We start from the raw sequence: 14,948 nt of genomic DNA on the forward strand, positions 1-14,948 counted from the left end.
CCAGCCACTCGCTCGGGCCGCTGTTGTTATGGCTGTCTCGCTTCCTGAGACACACTGTCTGGGAACAGACACCCCTGGCAAGCTGCAAAGGTGAGATGGTGGCCTGAGGTTCACCGGCCCTACTCTCCAAACAGCTTTCAAGTGACTCTCTGTGACCGCTCCGTGTGGAGGTGTTTTTCTAGAACGTTCTGTCCAAATGACCCTGGAAACTATCAGGACAATGGGACCAAGAGGCTTTGGGAAGCTAGGGAGGCCCCATCACTCCACATGCCCGGAATTCCCTCCCCCTGCCATGAGACACAGGGACAGCAGCGGTTTCCTTCAAGACGTCCCTCGGTAGCTCTTTCTTCCTTTGCTCTCAGGAAGACAACTGTGCTTAGCTTCAGGATCCAGGCCCTTTACTTGAAAGCAGCTACTGTGAAGACAGTGTTAATGGGGCTTTTAGATTATGTCCTGGCTCAAAGGTGAGAGAATGATTGATTGGTGATGTCTGACTGGAAATAGCATAGACCTTGAATGCGTGCTGCCATTTTAGCCCCTTCTAGTCAAGGCTGGTAAGTTTGGGGACATCAGGAAGAGACCTTGCTCCACTCTGTAAGTGGTTTCAAACCCAGAATCCTCTGGGGCAGTTCTCCATAGTAAACGAGACAGGTTTAGATCCCTGATAATAAACCAAGGTAAGTGGTAAGCATTTTAATTAAATATAAAGTTTAAAATAAAATAAAAAAAAAAACACAAACACTTCAAGTCATTAATGGTCCCCTCAAAAATCACATAAGCATGCCAATTTACTTTTGAAATTCAAGACGATTCAGTTTGGGTGTTTTGTTTTTGAGACAGGGCACCACTCTGCAGCCCAGGCTAGCCTTGAACGTGTGGCAATCCTACCTTAGCCTCCCCAGTGCTGGGGTTACGGGAGTGAGCACCATTGCTGGTGTTATCTGAGCACTTAATTTAATTTAACTTTAACTGGTATATAGGTCCACTTTAAAGGAGGTCAGAGGACCAGGAATTTGAGACCAGCCTTGGCTGTAAAGTTGTTAAGGTGAAGATAGCCTGGGCTAGAGGAGACCCTGTCTCCAGATGGACAATTTAAAGGCATCTGGTGAGTTGTTACTCTGGGGGCCTTACATTCTAAATGCAAACCTCCACTCTTGGGGCTTCAGTTGCAGGAAAAGACAGCACAGGCAGATCCAGCTGACCGGAAAACAAACGTGCATCTCTTTGCTGACTGACAGACTCGATTAGAGCCTCGTCTCTTTAATTGCTAGATTATCAGCAAAGACGGTGGATGATTGCATAGCATGTAAATGCAGAGTGAGATTCTACTCTGAAACATCATCCAGAGATTCAGACCTGAGGAGAGGGCTCAGAGTTCCCTGGGCACGCACAGCTGGGCTTCCTGTCTGCCCAGACCGTGCCCTATCTCCTCACCCTTCCGAATCGGTAGCCCGTCTGAATTGTTGTTAGCTTTTTTCTTCTATTTGGATGATACAGGTATTCTAAATTCGTTCATAGAAAACCAAGCCAGGCATGGTAGTTCATGCTCAAAATCCCAGTACTCAAGAAGCTGAGGCAGGAGGATGCTGTGAGTTTAAGGCTGTGAGATAAGCCTGGAGTATGTGAGTTCCAGGTCAGCCTAGACTATAAAAGAAAGACGGAAAGAAGGAAGAAAGGGAGGAGGGTGGAAGGGAGGGAGGGAAGTAGGTTATAAGTCCATTCTTATCAGAACATCTTGTGGTCCATGACACAGGGCCTCCTTGCTAGCTGCACTGAGATGGACCCTTTGCCATATAAATAGCTATCTTGGGCTATCACCTACATTTTTCCCAAAGATGTTTTAGTTGAAGTAGTGGTTTGAGCTGCTCTTGGGAGGCCCTGTACAAGGACTTACAGCCCCTCTGGGCTGCTTCAGGAGGAAGGGGAGTGAGCACAGGCCTATCCCTGGGCTCTGCAGCGGTCCAGCTGCCTTGCCTGTGTTCTTGACCTCGGCTTAGGGTACACCCACCCCACTCCACCCAAACCATGTCTAACCCCCAGGGGTGTGAGTCTGGAGCCACCCACTGCTCAGCTGCGAGCATTGACGCCTGAAGCCAACACTCAGCTCCCTCTGAGTGCAAAGCTGTTGGACAGCAGACACTCCCATCAAAAGACCAAGGCCTCATAGAACAGGGTGCTTAACTCACTCCCCTTACAATCCCACTTTACCCAAGAAAATCTTAGGATGTCCTGGTTATGTAGGCATGTAAAGTTATCAGCAAAATAAAAGCGTTTGCTGGTAATAAATCACAAGGAAAAATGTAAACGGTTGCTTAATATATTTATATTTGTGTATTTATATTTATATATTTATTTATTATATATAAAACAAGTGGCAAGATTTATATGATATATATATATATATATATATATATATATATATATAGAGAGAGAGAGAGAGAGAGAGAGAGAGAGAGAGAGATGTACTTCCTCCCTTAAGGAATTAAATCTCGACAAATATTTAATACTGCTGGAGAAAGAATTTTTACATTTCTCTGAGTCAGTCAGAATATTGCTTTAGAATCATCAATGCCAAGGATGTTCCTCCACATAAATATCTACCACGACACGACAGAGAGCGTATGGGGATGATTTGGGTTTTTTTTCAGGAATTCCATCCTAATCCTAAAGACAAACTTTATTTAATGACCTTTTTAATGAAACTCAAGTCAGAAACTTGAGCAGCAACTTTTAAGGTGAACGATCTGACAACAAGACCCAGAGGCAGACTTACACGAGACATAAATTATTGTGGCCCGTCTCGGGGTGAGCTCCACTTAGGGCTGAGCAGGGAGTTCCAAGCCCCTGTCCTCTGGCAGCTTGAATGGGACAAGTTGTCTATGTTACTGAACCAAGGATCAGATAAGGAACGGTCTCAAGCCCCAAATTATTCATTAGATAAGGCTGTGTCCTAAACCAGGAATTTGGGGTAATCCCTGCCCTATGGGAGGAGCGATCAGGAAATGTCTCACGACGTGGGGCACATCACGTGTTGATGATTATAAAATGAACATTCTGAGCAGCTCAGAGAAATAAAAAATGCTTCATGCTGGGCGTGGTGATGCACACTTTAATCTCAGCACCCCAGTGCAGAGGCAGGAGGATCTCTATGAGTCAGAGGCCATCCTGGTCTACATAGAGTTCCAGGCCAGCCATGGCGAGATAGTGAGACCCTGTGTCAAAAACCTCAACCTGGACCCCACCCCCGCCCCAATGGTTCGTCTCTTACTTAATTGTTATCCTCTTATTTCCCATACTTAACACGCTGAGGAATGAAGACGGGAAAACGTCTCTCTTCCCTACAACTAAATTTATAAAAACCTGGATGTACATTAAAACCTCCTCCATTCATAACACACAATAGTATTGTCCCTGTTTCAGTCAGCATCTCCTGGCTGGCATGGCGTGCCAGCATGCAAGGTGCAGAGGGCAGCTATGACACACGCAGGAGGCTGTGATGAAGGCTGACGCAGCGCAGCTGAGCTGACAGGGACATCCAGCACTCTCTGCATCGGGAGGGTCACTTACTGTGTGTTTAAAACCTTTTGCCCTCACCCATTCCCTGCCCAGCCCCACGCTCAGTTATAGTACCCTATATGAGGTTGTGGCCCACAGTTTAAGAAGCTGGCATCTGGGGGTTGGGGATGTAGCTCAGTGGTAGAGCGCTTGCCTAGAAAGCGCAAGGCCCTGGGTTCGGGCCCCAGCTCTGAAAAAAAGAAAAAAATAATAAAATAAAAAAAGAAACTGGCGGGGCTGGGGATTTAGCTCAGTGTAGAGCACTTACCTAGGAAGCGCAAGGCCCTGGGTTCAGTCCCCAGCTCCGAAAAAAAGAACCAAAAAAAAAAAAAAAAAAAAAGAAAGAAACTGGCATCTGAAATAATGTCTGGGTTTGGTGTCTACATATGGGATGGATCCCCAGGTAGGGCAGTCTCTGGATGGCATTTCCCTCAGTCTCTGCTCCACTCTTAGTCCCTGTATATTTCCTCCCATGAGAAAGGACTTCTAAGAAGGACTGAAGCATCCACATTTTGGTCTTCCTTCTTCTTGAGCTTCACACGGTCTATGAATTGTATCATGGGTATTCCAAGCTTTTGGGCTAATACTGGTCCTGTGAAGGCTCATTTCCCCAGTGTAGGGGAATGCCAGGTTGTCGAGGCAGGAGTGGGTGGGTGGGAGGGGGAGCATCCTCATAGAAACAGGGGGAGGAGGGGCTGGGGATTTAGCTCATTGGTAGAGTCCTTACCTAGGAAGCGCAAGGCCCTGGGTTCGGTCCCCAGCTCCGAAAAAAAGAACCAAAAAAAAAAAAAAAAAAAAAAAAAGAAACAGGGGGAGGAGGGATGGCAGAGGGGGGAAACCAGGAAAGGGGATAACATTTGAAATGTAAATACAAAAAAAATATATCCAATTAAAAAGAAGAAGCTGGGGGTTGGGGATTTAGCTCAGTGGAAGGCCCTGGGTTCAGTCCCCAGCTCTGAAAAAAAAAAAAAAAAGAAGAAGAAGAAGAAGAAGAAGAAGAAGAAGAAGAAGGAGAAGGAGAAGGAGAAGGAGAAGGAGAAGGAGAAGGAGAAGGAGAAGGAGAAGGAGAAGGAGAAAAGAAGAAGAAGAAGAAGAAGAAGAAGAAGAAGAAGAAGAAGAAGAAGAAGAAGAAGAAGAAGAAGAAGAAGAAGAAGAAGAAGAAGAAGAAGAAGAGAAGAAGAAGAAGAAAGAAAAGAAAAGAAGAAGAAAAGAAGAAGAAGAAGAAGAAGCTGGAAGTTAGGTCAGCCTGTCTCTCTTGGCTTGCCTGAGAAGTCCTATAGTAGGAATCTCACACCTTAGGATACCCTCCAGGCCTGGGAAAACCAAGACAGCAGTAGGGCCTCTGTCTAAACAACCAAGAAGGCAGAAACACGTAACCCTACCCACACACAGTGTGTCGTCTCTCGGGATGGAACAACTCCCCTACCCCTGTTCCCCTGCAGAAGCCCAAACCTCGTGCTGGTGCCACACACGACTTTCGGGCAAGGGGCAAGCAAACCTGGCAGACTCCAGCCCTGGGTGAGGAGCCCTCTGTCTCACACTCCTCAGCAGAGCCCCGGCCTCTGAGAAACGGGGATATCTGAGAGTGAAATTTATGAGCCCTGCTTCCCCTGGATTCGGCCTTTCGACCCCAGGAACGTTTAATTGCCTTTTCCAGCCTCCCTTTAATAACCGGCTCCGCTCTTGGCCAGTCTTGGCTGAATTGAGAAACATCGGCTGTGCGACGAGAAATGGAAAGCTCGTTACTTGATACTCGGTGCAGCCTGCGCCAAAACCTTCACTCATTCATTTTATCGCCGCAGCGTCTTCCCATACCGAAACCTGTGTCACAGCAGAAGCTGCAAACTTCGAGGGCTGGGGGGTAAGCCTGTATTTCGATAAGAATGCCTGCCCCTAACTCCTGAGTGAGTCACAAAATGACTTGTAATTCTTAGCCCCTTCCAAAGGATTCCAGCCTCTCTTTTCGGGGCTCCCAGCTCCAACCCCTCCCTCTAAAGCAAGCACACAGAGTGAGGTGTAGACATCTGGTTCCTGTTTTTAGAGTCAAAATTGATCTGCTGGGTGACTCTTGGCAAGTCACTTAACCTCTCTGAGCTTAAGCTTCCCTAATCCTGGCTCACCAGACACCTCTTAGGAGGAGGGGCTGGTGGCCAGCTAATGAGCAGGTGTTTGGGGGAGGGATGGCCGAATCCCAGGGGGAGAGGGGACCAAAACGGAGGGAAGCTGGAGGGGTCTTAAGGCATAAGCCAGCAGTAGCTAAGCCTGCAGATTGAAGTGGAGATGGCCATGTGTCCAGCCCGCCTCACTTTCCGCTGATGCAGTCCTGAGCGTTTGGGGCCTTGGCAGTGCACTGGCCTCCAGGTGGCCTTCCTCATGTTGGCTTCACCCTATGAGGAGTTTCTCAGACCCGTGAGAGCCTCATCCCTCTGAGGATCCCCGTCCTTATACATGGCCTTTCCTGTATTAGCCCCGGAGTTTTCCACCACCCCCTCGTTTTGACAGAAACTTGCTGGTGCGAACACACAACTCTTGAGATGCCTCTCCATCCCAGACGAGCCCAGACAGGCATCCAAGCAGCAAATGAGTGAGTCTTTCCCAGTTCCCAGCATTTTTGACTCCTCTCCTCTCTGTTACCATGCTCCAGGAGGACTTGAACTCCCAAGAACAGAATCTTTGCTATTTGACAGAAGCCAGGCCAGAGGGGATTGGGATGGGTTGAGGGGGCTGGAAAAATGAATAAAACCTTTAATGACCTTGCTGACTGCTCTTGTTCCACTGTAGGACACAATCCCAGACAGAGCTGGCAGCCTTCAGAGAACATCTCTCCTTTCTTATCAGCAGAGAAATGAAGAGTCTTCATGGTGGAGGACATGGAGCTCACTTGCATGGTTGGCTCAAACCCTTTGGCAGTTTAGACTGGTCTGATATGTATGTATGCTGCCACCCGGGGCTGATACCACTGAAAACAACCTTAGCTGACCAGCCCTCTCCTTCTCTCTCACAGCCATGAGCAGCGGGGTAGGGTGGATGGATGGGTGGGGACAAGAGCTAAGAGGGAGCTGAAGACTTGGATGGGGCCCACCTTTGAGACAGAGATGATGACCCAAGGGGTTGTGAAGCCCCCAGCTTCTTGCTGCTAAAAGACAGCGGGAGAGCACCACCACCTTGTCTTGCTGATTTCAGAAAGGGCAGGGAGTCAGACGCATCGGTGCTGCCAGGTTAGGTTTCTAGAGGAGCTTGGCACACTTACCAGCCATGTGGCACAGACCCAGAGAGAATTCAGCCAGGTGAGGGTGGCAATGGCTGGCAGAGAGAGCATCTATCCTACTGCCCCCCATGCTGCCCACCTCACTGGCACAGTGACAGCCGGGTTGGCTCCTCCAAGGACTCAGTAGGCCAAAGGACCAGACTAATCCCCACTGCCTCCAGTGTATGGGTTGAGCGTCAGCTTCTCACACCTGGAGTCAAGCAGAGGACTGGAACTACAGTCCCTGAAGAGTGATCCTTTGGTCCCTCCTTTGGCTCCTGAGTGGTCCTTTCAGACATGTATAATTGTGGCCCAGCGGCAGCAGAGCAGCAGATCCGTCCATGACAGATTTCTCTACTGTGTCTGGGCCTCTTCACATGCTCACACTGTCCCAGGCATAGCCAAGAGGCCTGGGTTCCAAAGTCATGTCTCCTACAGGCAGGTCTTGGTTATGCAGAGCCAGACCCCAGTAAGGCCAACCTTTCAATGAGGCACAGAGGCTGTGAAAAGCCACAGAGACACACGGAAGTGATACAGTGTCGCTGAAAATGGACAGCCAAGGACCTCACACCCAGTGGATCCCATTTTAGAGAGGAGGGATATCGGAAGCATGCTACGTGTGTGTGGATGAGCCCTGAGCACATTGTGCTAAGAGAAAGCCTATGTGATCCCCTCTCCTGAAGCTCCGAGAGTAGCCAAATTCCTAAGTAGAAAGTAAAATGGTGGGGACAGGACCTGAAGTACGGAGATGAAGACTTGGTGTTGGATGGAGATGGAGTTAAACTTTCCCAAGCTTTGAGGAGTAATAGAAGTGGATGGTGGAGGTGGATGGTGGAGACTGATGGTGGAGGTGGATGGTGGAGGTGGATGGTAGAGGTGCATGGTGGAGGTGGATGGTGGAGGTGGATGGTGGAGACTGATGGTGGAGGTGGATGGTGGAGGTGGATGGTAGAGGTGCATGGTGGAGGTGGATGGTGGAGGTGGATGGTAGAGGAGGATGATAGAGACTGATGGTGGAGGTGGATGGTGGAGGAGGATGATAGAGATGGATGGTGGAGGTGGATGGTAGAGGTGCATGGTGGAGGTGGATGATAGAGGTGGATGGTGGAGGTGGATGGTGGAGGTGGATGGTGGAGGAGGATGATAGAGGTGGATGGTGGAGGTGGATGGTGGAGACTGATGGTAGAGATGGAGGTGGACGGTGGAGATAGATGGTGGAGGTGGATGGTGGAGGTAGACGGTGGATGATAGAGATGGATGGTGGAGGTGGATGGCGGAGGTGGATGGTGGAGGAGGATGATAGAGATGGATGGTGGAGGTGGATGGTGGAGGTGCATGGTGGAGGTGGATGGTGGAGGTGGATGGTGGAGGTGGATGGTGGAGGAGGATGATAGAGATGGATGGTGGAGGTGGATGGTGGAGGTGGATGGTGGAGGAGGATGATAGAGGTGGATGATAGAGATGGATGGTGGAGGTGGATGGTGGAGGTGGATGGTGGAGGAGGATGATAGAGATGGATGGTGGAGGTGGATGGTGGAGGTGCATGGTGGAGGTGGATGGTGGAGGTGGATGGTGGAGGTGGATGGTGGAGGAGGATGATAGAGATGGATGGTGGAGGTGGATGGTGGAGGTGGATGGTGGAGGTGGATGGTGGAGGAGGATGATAGAGATGGATGGTGGAGGTGGATGGTGGAGGTGCATGGTGGAGGTGGATGATAGAGATGGATGGTGGAGGTGGATGGTGGAGGTGGACATGAAGACCGATGGTGGAGGTGGATAAGGAACTAGAGGTAAAGGGTTGTACACAATATTTAACACCACTGAGCTACACACTTAAAATAGTTAATGTGATAACTTTGTGGGGTTTATTGCAATTAAAAATGGGAAGGAGTTCTGAAGTATTGGTCAGGGAATCCATACACAATAAACCCCCACTCTGGGTAAAGACAGATATCCAGCCATGTGCATGTCCTAAGAACCGAAAGGAGGAGAATCAAGAACAAAAGCAAAGCAGACGCCATTCCATACAAGGCCAACTGGGGCTCCACGGGGCACTGTGCTCCCAGAATGCTAGACTCTAGGGGGAGACGCTGCCTAGAGCGGCAACCCAGTGCCACTGAGGAATTGGGACGTGGGCCCATGTGCTGTTGACCAAGAGAGGAGAGCAACACTGAAGCAAAGCTCTGAAGCATCACTGCCCTCGTGGGGACCACGGTGGCAGGTGCTCAGAACACAGGAACACGGCTGTCATGTGACCCAGACGTCACTGTTGAGTGCGTGCCCAAAGGATATGAAAACCCGACCTTAAGGAGACGTTTAAGGGGATGAGGACGCAACACAGTGGCAGAGCATTGGCCTAGTACATGAGAAGGGACCTGGGTTTGGCCAAGAATGTGGAATCAACCAAGACCTCTATTAAGATGGAGAATGTGTGAAGAACAGAGTGTTAGTCGTGGGAAGAATAGAATCTATCGTTGGAGCGGCACGGGTAAAACTGGAGGGTGTTACACTAACTGAAATAAATAGGTCTCGAAAATCAAGATACTGTGGGGCCAGCAAGGTGGCTCAGCAGGGAAAAACACTTATTCTATGGACCTGAGTCTGGTGACTGGCACCTACTGGGCAGGGAGAACCTACTCCCACGAGTCGTCTTCTGACTTCTACAGCTATGGCATGTGGTGCAATCTCTCTCTCTCTCTCTCTCTCTCTCTCCCTCTCTCTCTCTCTCTCTCTCTCTCGCATGCCCACCACACACACACACACACACACACACACTTTTTTTTTTTTAACATAGAAAGAAGTGAAGGACGCTCACAAAGGCCTCCAGGTCTTCCACAAGTGAGCAGCATAAACCTCTGTGTGCTGGCTGGTTTTGTGTGTCAACTTGACACGAGCTGGAGTTAGCACAGAGAAAAGAGCCTCTCTTGAGGATTCGCCTCCATGAGACCCAGCTGTAAGGCATTTTCTCAATTAGTGATCAAGCAGGAAGGACCCAGCCCATCGTGGGTGGAGCCATCCCTAGGCTGGTGGTCTTGGGTTCTATAACAGACCAAGCTGAGCAAGCCAGGGAAAGCAAGCCAGTGAGTAACATCCCTCCATGGCCTCTGCACCAGCTCCTGCTTCCTGACCTGCTTGAGTTCCAGTCCTGACTTCCTTTGGAGATGAACAGCAATGTGGAAGTGTAAGCTGAATAAACCCTTTCCTCCCCAGCTTGCTTCTTGGCCATAATGTTTGTGCAGGAATAGAAACCCTGAGTAAGACACTCTGTAAGACAACATCCCACACCATGGCACTGGAGCCAGAGTTCACAGTCATTTGTCACCTGGCCGCTGACAATGCAAGAAAGGTGTTGGGGTCCTGTTGTTGATGATGATGATGACGTTGTTATTGTTTTTCTGTTTCTAAACCTACAGGACATTCAGTGTCCAGCCAGGCTGTGAATAAGAAAGGGTTCCTCCCTATCTGGGAAACTCGCAGGGATGTTTCCAGAATCTAAGATGATGGAAAAGCCTTTGCAAGAAACCCACATTCCTATAACAGAGGCATCGAAGGCACGGGTAGAGGGTCCTCTGGCTATGAGTCCTGAGAGACAGCAAGCCTCACCCTCTCCCGAGCTAGTTTCTGGGAAGATACTGAAAATCCGACCTTGCCTTGCCGCCGCCGACCACCCAGCCCGTCAGCACATACTTGGCACGTATGTGTTCTTCCCGAGCTTCTTCCAAACCAGAGTTGCTGCCCTCACAACCTGCCAAGCCCTTGCTTCCAGAAATTTCTTCCTTACCCCTTTTGTGGCTATGAAACTGAAATGTTCCAAGTGGGGAAGGATCTCAAAACTGCTCAGTCATCAAGCATACCAGCTGGCCAAAGGCGAGGCTGGGTGTGGAAGTACTTCCCAGATCCTCAGACCTGGGGAGAAGGGGACAGTGAACGCCAATTCCAGTCCTGACCACACGCAAAAAGCCTTTACAAAGCTTAAATCTTCAGTTACTAGATTTTGTCTTGTTCACAGACCTTTTGGCCCCGCCCTCTTTGCACTCCAGTCCTTGGCCAGAGCTGAACCCCCACACAGAGCTTTCTCCATTCTTACTCAGTCAACAGTCATGTGTGTTATCAAGAGGCCTGTCTAGGCCCATGGAGACCTGACATCGGTGCTGGGACTTCAAACTGTGTTGGCAATATAGGGATTCCTTGGGCCAACCTTCGAGGACTTTCTCAAAACGATATCAGCTCTTGGGAGCAGTCATAACCATCCAGTGACCAGACTCTCTAGGCCTTCTTCCAGTCAGCCATTGAAGCTTACACTCAACTCCCGACCTGAAACTGCATTGATCGCCTGGGAAGGAGTGTGAGGTGAGAATTGGAGGGACAAAGTCACCTTTGTGGGTGTGTAGGGGATGGAGTCAGGGTGTTGGGATGACTCATTTGTATGAGGAAGAATTCTAGGTGTTGCTAGATGTGACCTTACCAGGGATAGGAAATTTAACCAGGTTACTGGCTTCCTGATTTCCCCTGCTGGGGCAAAGGTGGATGTGTAGGATTATGTGCACCAGGATATGCAGGCCCCAGGCAGGGGAGGGAGTGGCCCCACTCTTATCTCTCCCAAGATGAGATTTCTGGAGTTGGACATGACTCTACCGCACTCACACGGCGACTGACTCCTTCCAGTTCCACAGTTCCCTGGGCCCACAAGCCGTAAAGCGTGTAACTAGTTATCACAACTAACCATATTAGCAACGTTGACATGTTGCACCTCACTGTGAGATTGTGGGTAGAATTACATGTTTCATATGAAAGACTGTGTCAGGGCAAACTTTGTTTAAACACCCTCCATGCCCTCCATCGTCCCATGCTTCAGACTGAGTAACTTGTTTATCTTAGAAAGAGACAGTCACCAGACCATTTCGAGGACCACAAAATATTTTTTAATTGTGGTAAATTTTAATTGGGACCTACATTTTTGTCTCTCCATAGTTGATAGGTGAAAACTGAAGGTTACTGGAGTATTTGTTCATACACAGATATGTACACAAACATAGTCATCATACATGTACATACTATAGAAACACACATGTGATTCCTCTGTCATATCCTGGACCAAGGTGAAAAGAACCAAGAAATGGCCTTGACAATGAGTAAGGCCAGAAATGATGGATGAAGAGAATCAGACCTCTGTAGCTGAGAGCTGAAATGATGGATGAAAAGAATCAGACCTCTGTAGCTGAGAGCTGAAATGATGGATGAAAAGAATCAGACCTCTGTAGCTGAGAGCTGAAATGATGGATGAACAGAATCAGACCCCTGTAGCTGAGAGCTGATTATCATGTGCCTGAAGCAGCTCTCTAAGGCCAGAAAGAACCTGCTGCCAGTGAGGAATGCACATCTGTGATGGATCACCCAGAGCTAACAGGAGCTCATCCTGCCACGATCCAGAGTCAAGAAGCCTTTTGTAGGCTATCGGGCAACATACTCAAGGTGGGCATCAGCCTTCCACTAGAGGCTGTTCTGGCCTCAAGTAACCAGTCTTTTTTTTTTTTTTTTCCTTTTCTTTTTTTCAGAGCTGGGGACCGAACCCAGGGCCTTGCACTTGCTAGGCAAGCGCTCTACCACTGAGCCAAATCCCCAACCCCTCAAGTAACCAGTCTTAAAAAGAAGTCACTAAAGGATTGAAATGGCCCTAAGTAAGATATGTGGGTTCCAGAATAAAGCTCAAGGGTTGAGGGGTACAGGCCCCACCCTACCCCACCATCTGGCATCCTATAACTGTCTGCACACCATCAAGGCCGAAAAGTCAGTCAACACCAACAGACCTAGACAGGAGGCAGAACTAGCAGACAAAGAAACAAAGGCTCATCTGACACTTTTACCTCAGTTCTGGGAGATGCAGGGAGGTGCAGGCTGTTAAGAGGAGACGTGCAAGATGTCCACATGACCTACACTGAACTTCTACATATAAAAATACAAAGTCTTGGACTGGAGAGATGGTTCAGTGGTTAAGAGCGCTGACTGCTCTTCCAGAGGTCCTGAGTTCAATTCCCAGCAACCACATGGTGGCTCACAACCATCTGTAATGAGATCTGATGCCCTCTTCTGGTGTGCATGAAGACAGGGACCGTGTACTCATACAAATAAAATAAATTAATTAATTTAAAAAAATACAAAGTCTTTAAGACACGTGCCAGAGAAGGTGAACAGAATAGAGACAGTTCAGGGCAGGGAACGTACCTCAGTGGCGGCAAACTCACCGACACCTGTGAGGCCTGGGTTCTCTCTCCAGTCCTGGGAAGACAGTGTCAAAGAAAAGATTAGTGAACTTGAAGACACACCAGTGGAAAGTATCAAAAGAAAAACAGGAGAAAGGGCTGTGGGAAAAGGGCAGGAAGCAGAAGGCTGTGGGACGGCTTTAGTGGCTGAGGGGATGCAGCTGTAGTTCCAGAAAGACGACAAAGCAAAACAAACAAACAAGCAACCTCCCCAACCTGAAGTGAATATTTAAAAGTGTCTGCATTCTACAACGAACTCATTTATAAATTCATAGTAATCCTGATTAAGTTCACACACACACAAATTCCCATAGTGGGAATGGTCAGGTTTAATATGTATAGAAATGTAAAAGGCCTACTCTATACATAAATAACAAAAAAAAAAAATACTTCGCAAAAGCACAATGTTGGAAGATTCACGCCACCTAATTTCAAGACATAATTGTACACCAATCAGGCAGTGTGGTGTTTACATAAGGTAGATATACCCAAAAGTGAAGCATAAAAACCCACATGCAGACCTACATATGAACCTCTGACAGACTTTTGATAAAGAAGAAGGCTCTCCCCAGGTCACGTGAGAGCAATCAAACAGCTACAGGTAAATAGCAGTGAGAAACATCATGCTTACCTCACACCATGCAAGAAGATTTGAAACAGATGGCAGCCCCAACAAAAGAACTAACACCGTGAGATCCATGGAAGGCAGTATCAGTTAAAGTCTGACTGACTCTGGGGTTGGGGAGGATTCCTGAAACACAGCACACAGACCGTGAACCATTTTTATGAAGAACTTAGACATCGCCAACAGTTAACATGTTTGCTCACCGAAAGATTTCTTCATGGAAGCAAAGGAGGCAATCCGCCAATTCAGGAGAAAAAAATGTAAGACATCAGACTTCTACTTAGAAATCCTTCCTTCCTTAGAACCCTTGGGATTCGGTAATGAGAAGAGAACCTAGCTTCAAATGACAACAGGTTGGAACCAACATGTCACTAAAGAAACACCAGACGCACAGCAAGATACGAACCGTGCTAGTCATCAGGGAGACAGAAGCTGAAATTGCAACCGGCTGTCACTCCACCAGAATGACCAAAAGTCAAGTGTCCACACGGAGCTTTAATGACCGTGTAAGTGAGGACTGACCCTCCCATGACACTCAGGTTGGGGGACGGTAAGGTGCAGACGCTTTGAGCCGTGGCCGAGCCATTTCCCTGGAAGTTCCATTTTTCCACTTAGACCAGCTACCTATTTCATCCGAAGAGAGATGAAAACTCATTTCCACACAGAGACTCTTCCGAGGATGTTCATTACAGTTTTACCTGGAATAATCCCAAACTGGAACTGAGCCGAGCGCCCATCAACAGTCAAATGGGCGAGCGTTGCGGAAGAGTCACGTAATAGAATATGACTCAAAAGGAACAACGCTGGGTGCGTGCAGCAGCTCGGCGAACGCCGATATAATTACGCTGCCGAGAGAGAAGCCAGATCAAAAAGGTATGTCCTCAGTCCTTCCAGTTATTAAAGATTCTAGAAAACTCAAATGCATCTTTAGAGACGGGAACCAGATGATCATCTGCCTGGGGGATAGTGAGCTGGGAGGAAATTTATTGACGAGAGCCTGAGAGAACTTTGAGAAATAAAGAGTGTAATTGTCTTTTTCGAAAGGTCTTTTTTTTTTTCGTGCATTTGTCTGTATGTGTGTAACTCTAATTTTTTCAAAACCTATTTTTAATGATGGTTCGTAAATGCATTAACCTCCCTTATAGCCCATCACCCACCAGAGGTAATGAAAAGGAAAGATATGGTTGGGGTCGGGGGGGGGGGGGAATGGACCTGTTTAGAAAGGTTCTTTGGAGCAACTCCCATCTGTGTTGTCTGGAAA

General features: G+C 48.3%; 1 long non-coding RNA gene across 1 annotated transcript; it reads left to right on the plus strand.

Moving 5' to 3' along the window:
• Positions 1–204: 204 nt before the first annotated feature.
• LOC108348502 (uncharacterized) lies at positions 205–14,725 on the plus strand. The gene is made up of 5 exons (XR_015641436.1): positions 205–464; positions 5,213–5,416; positions 6,337–6,443; positions 10,216–11,152; positions 12,358–14,725. It is a non-coding gene; the product is annotated as an uncharacterized LOC108348502 (long non-coding RNA).
• The last annotated feature ends 223 nt before the right edge of the window (positions 14,726–14,948 follow it).

This window comes from Rattus norvegicus, chromosome 17 (assembly GCF_021556685.1).
Source record: "Rattus norvegicus strain SHRSP/BbbUtx chromosome 17, alternate assembly SHRSP_T2T, whole genome shotgun sequence".
Classification (NCBI taxonomy): Eukaryota; Metazoa; Chordata; class Mammalia; order Rodentia; family Muridae; genus Rattus; species Rattus norvegicus.